The sequence below is a fragment of the Triticum aestivum genome, chromosome 6A (assembly GCF_018294505.1).
Source record: "Triticum aestivum cultivar Chinese Spring chromosome 6A, IWGSC CS RefSeq v2.1, whole genome shotgun sequence".
NCBI lineage: Eukaryota > Viridiplantae > Streptophyta > Magnoliopsida > Poales > Poaceae > Triticum > Triticum aestivum.
Genome location: NC_057809.1, coordinates 72,865,721 through 72,872,224, shown reverse-complemented (window position 1 = coordinate 72,872,224; position 6,504 = coordinate 72,865,721).

The window sequence follows — 6,504 nt, the reverse complement described above, 5'->3', positions numbered from 1 at the left end:
TTCAAGCCATCCGTAGCATGGGAGGGGGAACCCGCAAATAACAGCCCGGACCCAGCCGCACCACTCGACGCCGAACAATCTGACACAATTGGAGGCTCTGCCAATGAAATTACACCTTCAGCCCACGTAATAATGGCGGTCATCGCCCCGTGGACAGAACCATTCCTAGCCTACCTTACTAGGCAGGAACTCCCGGAGGACCAAAACGAGGCCCGCTGCATAGTGCGGCGATCTAAAGCCTATAGAGTCCATGAGGGAGAGCTTTATAAGAAAAGCACTACCGGAGTCCTTCAAAGGTGCATCTCCGAAGAGGAAGGGCGGAACCTTCTGGCTGAAATTCATGCCGGACTCGGTGGTCACCACGCCGCTGCTCGGTCCCTTGTTAGCAAGGCTTTCCGTACAGGCTTTTATTGGCCGACGGCCCGGGCAGACGCTCAGGACCTAGTCCAACGATGCGCTGGTTGCCAACTTTTTGCCAACCAAAGCCATATGCCACCCACCGCACTCCAAACTATACCCATCACCTGGCCTTTTGCGGTCTGGGGGCTTGACATGGTCGGACCCCTTAAAGGTGGGACCGATAGGAAAAAATACTTACTGGTCATGGTGGATAAATTCACCAAATGGATAGAAGCCAAGCCTGTTAAAACGGCCGAATCCGGACCTGTGATAGACTTCATATCCGGGGTTGTACACCGTTATGGCGTCCCCCACAGCATCATAACCGATAACGGTACAAACTTTACCGCCGACGAGGTAAAACTCTGGTGCAAAAACATGGGCATCAAGCTCGATTATGCTTCCGTCTATCACCCACAAACCAACGGCCAGGTCGAACGTGCAAATGGTCTTATCATGAGCGGCATTAAACCCAGACTGGTGCGGTCCCTCAAGGAATCTAACACGCACTGGGTAGAGGAGCTCGACTCCGTGCTATGGGGGCTGCGGACCACGCCAAATCGCACCACCGGATACACACCATTTTTTATGGTGTACGGCGCAGAGGCAGTTCTGCCCTGCGACATAATTCATGACTCACCTAGAGTGCGCATGTACGAAGAAAGAGAAGCCGAGCTCGATCGGCAGGACAACTTGGACGCCCTGGAGGAGGAGCGTGACGTGGCAAAAGCCCGTTCCGCATTTTATCAACAGCAGGCCCGAAGATATCAAAGCAGAGAAGTACGGGCCAAAAATTACAATGTTGGCGAACTAGTTCTACGCCTGCCGGATAAGAAAAAGGACAAACTCAAGCCCAAGTGGGAAGGTCCATTCATAATCGACCAAGTCCTGACTGGCGGGGCGTACCGCCTGCGAGATGCGTCGGATAACCGACTCGAGCCGAACCCGTGGAACGCCACCCGTCTCCGAAGATTCTATGCCTAGCGCCGGACTCTGTGTTCGTCTCCTTCCTCTGTCCATTTTTTGCATTTTTCTGTCTTACATTTCTCTCCTTCCCCTCTTTTCTTTTATAGCCCTTAAAGGCTCATCTAGTGACGCGCCACTCGCGCTCATTAAACCTGGGGGCTTCTTTAACAGAAGCTTATTTATACGGGCTTCACGCCCAACACATGCGTCAAACTTCCGCATGTACCTTTTTCTTCACCATTATATGCATCGATATGACTTAAGTTTTGGCCAAGCTGGGTTGCCTGGCTCCTGTGCTTACCCCTACGTTCCCGATTGTTCGGCTAGGCGGTAAAGGGAGCACCTCTGCGATTGTTACTGCCGGGTCAGCCGGATGTGTACCTCAGACTGGGTGAAGCCGAAAGCTAGCGTTCTTAAGGGAATATTCGGTCGGTGAGATAAAAGATGATCTTTTTACTCATTTTATGCGCCCCCAGATGCTTTTTTCTGCGTCTTTTTACGCAGTCCGGACATGCACTTTAGGGCATGCCTCCCAGCGAAAGGAACCCCTAACGGAACTATTCTCTCTGGAAGATGTTTCTTACTAACCATGTAATATAACATAACTAGTTGGGCACTTGTCTGATAAAGCACTAATGACCCCTACGCCTGGTCTCCACGCATACCACGGTTCTTATATAACCGCTATGGTATTCGGACACACTCCGGACCGTCAGGTCCCGAGGTTGAAGCGAAAAGGTCGGCAACGACAAACGATCTACAATCCGGCTAGAAGGCATTACACATGTCAATTCAAAATTACATAGTCATTCTGACTGATTGTATTCCTCTTCTATACCATCTAACAGGATGTCTATTTTACAGTCCTGCTGGGAATACTTGGCGGCCAACTCTACTTGGCCGTATACTAAGCTCACAGGGATCTCCTTCCCGTCAGGCCCCACTGGTCCGACCTCGGCCATGTGGTTTGGGTCAGACTTCGTAAAACGGGTCTTCACCATGGCCCAGGCTTCCCTAGCACCTTGTCAGCAGGCCGATATCTTCCATAACCGGAAGCGCCGCCGAGCTCCCTTCAGCTTCTCCCCAAGCTCTCCAAGGCCCTCGGGCATGGAGTGGGCAGGCCATAAGGCTTGGGCAACGCCTCGCATCGCCTGCCGAATTCGCTCATGCAGTTGCATGAGTTCGGGAAGAAGGTCACCCGTAGAACCGGGCATCTCCTCTGCAGGACGACCTGTGAGCATACCTACAGACATTACTCTGTTAGTCGACTTCCTCGCCGAACTCTTTTTTTCAAAGTTCGTTCAAGCACTTACTGAATATGCCGCGTCGAAGCCGCTGATTCTCCCTCGTGGAGTCCGACAGCTGGCCACGAACATCTTTAAGTTCGACGTCCAGCCTGGTGTTGGCATCCTGAAGATCATTCTTCTCTCGCCTCACCTTTGTCAACGTACTCTCACCGGCCTTTAGCCGGCGTAAGAGTTGTTGCTTTTCCGGATCGAGTCCGGCGCCATCTGCAACATGATTTGTCAGATTTGCACCCACACCGCACAATACTAATCTTTCGAAGCGTATCTTACCTGAGGGGGTCTCTTTGGGCTCCCCTGCTGCGGCTAGTGCGGCCTCTAGTTGGGCCTTGCACTTTTCCAACTCCTGGGACAGTACAGTATTCTTCTCTGTAAGAACCTGCTTATTAAATGATCCTTAAATCAGTTGCTCTAACTGTTTCAAGTCTCGGGGGCTACTGGTATATCTATATTTGACCAAAATTTTCTTACCCGTATGTCTTTTACATACTGCTCCGTGGCTCTGGCTAAACCATTTTGAGCGGCACGGAGGTACGCATCTCCCGAATTAAAGGCATCTAAAGCCTCTTGGGAGAAACAAGCGTCGCGTAGAACTGTCCGGCGACGCCTGTGGTTCATGGCACTCTCCACTTCAGAATTTGTGGCAGACAGCCTGTCCGCATCCTCTGTCGGAGGAGCGTCCGGTGCGCGCCTTGTGCTCGCCTCCGCTTCCTGGCCAGACGTTGGAGCCTGGCTGGTGGGGGCGCGATTGGCAACCTCTCCGGATGTAGTCCGGCGAGGTCTCTTCGTTCTGAAGATAGCACGAACGTTAATATGCCCTGACAGAATAACACCAGGGAAACAGAGGGTGCGCTATACCTTTGCGCCGGCATCTCAGTCCGGACTGCATTCCTTTTTGCCCCACGGGGTCCTGCGGCCCCTCGTTGGCTAGCCGCCGCAGGTTCGGCCTCCTGCCTCGGAAATCTCCCCTGCAAAACACGGTTGTCGTCAGAAACACCGGAATACGTGAGAGTGGAATCTCTCTCAAGGGAATGAGACTCCGGTTTCTGTCACCTGGGAGGCCGGGATTAACCCTGGGTAATCAGCCGTGATGGCTACCAAGGTATTGTCCTTGCTTAGCTGATGGAACACCCCGTCGATAAGCTCCACCGATATGTCCGGATCCTCTTCGGAGTCCGGATCGAGGGACCGTTCTGGGTCCTCGGGCTGTGGAGGGCGGCTGTTTATATCCTTTACCTCCTGTCGCAGTTCCTGCACTGAAGTCGTTAGACTACATATCTAACCGTGGGAGTATAAAACAAACGGGCAAGCGCAATTATTCACTTACCCAACTTGGAGGATCGTACATAGTAAATCCGGCCTGCGGATTGACGCGGAGGAATTCCTCCTTTTCTCCCTTGTACAAAGAGGATAAGATCTTTACTAGGGCGGCAGCTGAGGCCGGCCCCTTACGACCGTAACGGGTGGCGTCATCCTCCCCGTTGAAATCCCACATGGGGTGGCCTCTATATTGAAGCGGCTGCACCCCCCGCATAATGCATGCGGCCATGACTCCAATCATGGTTAGTCCGGAATGAGCCAACAGTCTTATCCGGCCCATCAGGTAAAGGACGTCTCTGTCGCTTTCTTTCTGAGAGCTCCGCGGACGCCAGCTCAAGCGTTTCTTCAATGGGGCACTGTTGAACTCAGGGAGACCGACCCGGATAGGGTCCGGTAGCGGGACGTCATCTATGTAAAACCATTCCGAAGGCCAGTCCTCGGACGCCTTCTTTGGGGTTCCGGATAGGTATCCGGTCCCGGCGATGCGCCATACTTTGGCTCCGCCCACTTGGTATATAGACCCCTCTCGAGAACGGGGCACCAGGCAGAATAACCTCTTCCACAGCGCGAAATGAGCCTCAACGCCTAAAAATAGCTCGCAAAGGGCGACGAAACCCGCAATATGTAATACGGAGGCGGGCGTGAGATTGTGCAGCTGGAGGCCGTAGAACTCCAGGAGCCCGCGGAGAAATGGATGAATTCAAAACCCCAGTCCCCTTATTATATAGGGGACGAGGCACACCTGCTCTCCTTTAGAAGGATTAGGGGTGCTCTCCGCTTGTTTTCCGCCATTATAGGTGGCGAGACCGGCTCGGATCGGGACCATGTATGCCTGAGGGAGAAATACCTTGGCCTGAAGCGACACTAACTCGCTATGCGGGATGGTGCAATTCTCCCAGTCCCCGGGTTTGGGACCAGAGGGGCGAGGGGAGGAGCTGCGACGGCTGGTCATGTTGGAATGGACCTTTGCTGGAAGCGCTCTGATGATAACTCGCAGAGAGGAGAAGATGTGGTTTGGACCTAAATCCCCATCCCGTTAAATAGGCGGCTCGTTTATACGGCTAGGGGCGTGGATGTAAAAACGCCCTGGCTTTTCGCATTCGTTTGACACATGGAAGACGGCCATTATTAGGCGTGGGAGCCGAGGAGTGCTACATTACAAAAATCGGACATTATTCCTACAGGTACACAGGATTTGGAGAAGAACCCGCCTTGCAATGCCGAACAATCTGCGCGCCGGACTCATCGTCATTGAAGCCTGGTTCGGGGGCTACTGAGGGAGTCCTGGATTAGGGGGTGTTCGGGTAGCCGGACTATACCTTCAGCCGGACTCCTGGACTATGAAGATACAAGATTGAAGACTTCGTCCCGTGTCCGGATGGGACTTTCCTTGGCGTGGAAGGCAAGCTTGGCGATGCGGATATTCGATCTCCTACCATTGTAACCGACTCTGTGTAACCCTAACCCTATCCGGTGTCTATATAAACCGGAGGGTGGTAGTCCGTAGGACATCAACTCCATATACAACAATCATACCATAGGCTAGCTTCTAGGGTTTAGCCTCCTTGATCTCGTGGTAGATCTACTCTTGTACTACCCATATCATCAATATTAATCAAGCAGGAGTAGGGTATTACCTCCATCGAGAGGGCCCAAACCTGGGTAAAAACATCGTGTCCCTTGTCTCCTGTTACCATCCGGCCTTGACGCACAGTTCGGGACCCCCTACCCGAGATCCGCCGGTTTTGACACCGACAGACCTCATGGCAAGACCGGACAACCTATGGAGCTCGGCCCACTCGGCCATTCGCTCATTCAACAGCAGCGGAAGGACTGGAGCATGAAACTGTGACCAGAACAGTTTTTCCACTTCGTGATCTTTCTGATCCTTTAAGTACTCTGCCGCATCAACAACACTTGCAGCCAAATCCACATAGGCGTCCGCAGAACTCCATAGCCGGTCCAGAGGAGCATACTTCGGATCTCCGAACTTAGTCCTCAACAAGAAGGGCTTCCCAGACACGATATCTGCAGGTTGATTCAGCTCCTCCTTCGTCGCTCTAATTTTGGAGCGGGCTTCCTTGGCAGCCACCAGGGCCTTCTCCAGGTCCATTGTCTTCGCCCGGTTTTCTTCTTCAAGAAGTTGGTAACGGTCAGCGGCATCTTTTAACTCTATAGCCATCTTGGCTATTTTTTCCTTGCCCTCGCAATGCGCGGCCTGTTCGGCCCTTAACTCCTCGACCGCCTTTAGAGCGGTCGCATTGCTACTCCTTGCTTGCTCCTTGGCTCAGGCAAGCTCCGCCCCAAGGGTCTCCCCGATGGCAGCTTGATCTGCAGTCACAACATATTAGAGATACTGGCATCATGCTAATCTTATTATGTGACGATCACCAGAGAAACCACTCACCTTGTGCCTCGTCAAGTCGCTTGTTGACAAGCACGATGTCGGCATCTGCCGCATCAAGTTGCCGCTTTAGCTCGGCAAACCCATCAGTCCGGCTAGCCACCGGAGCTT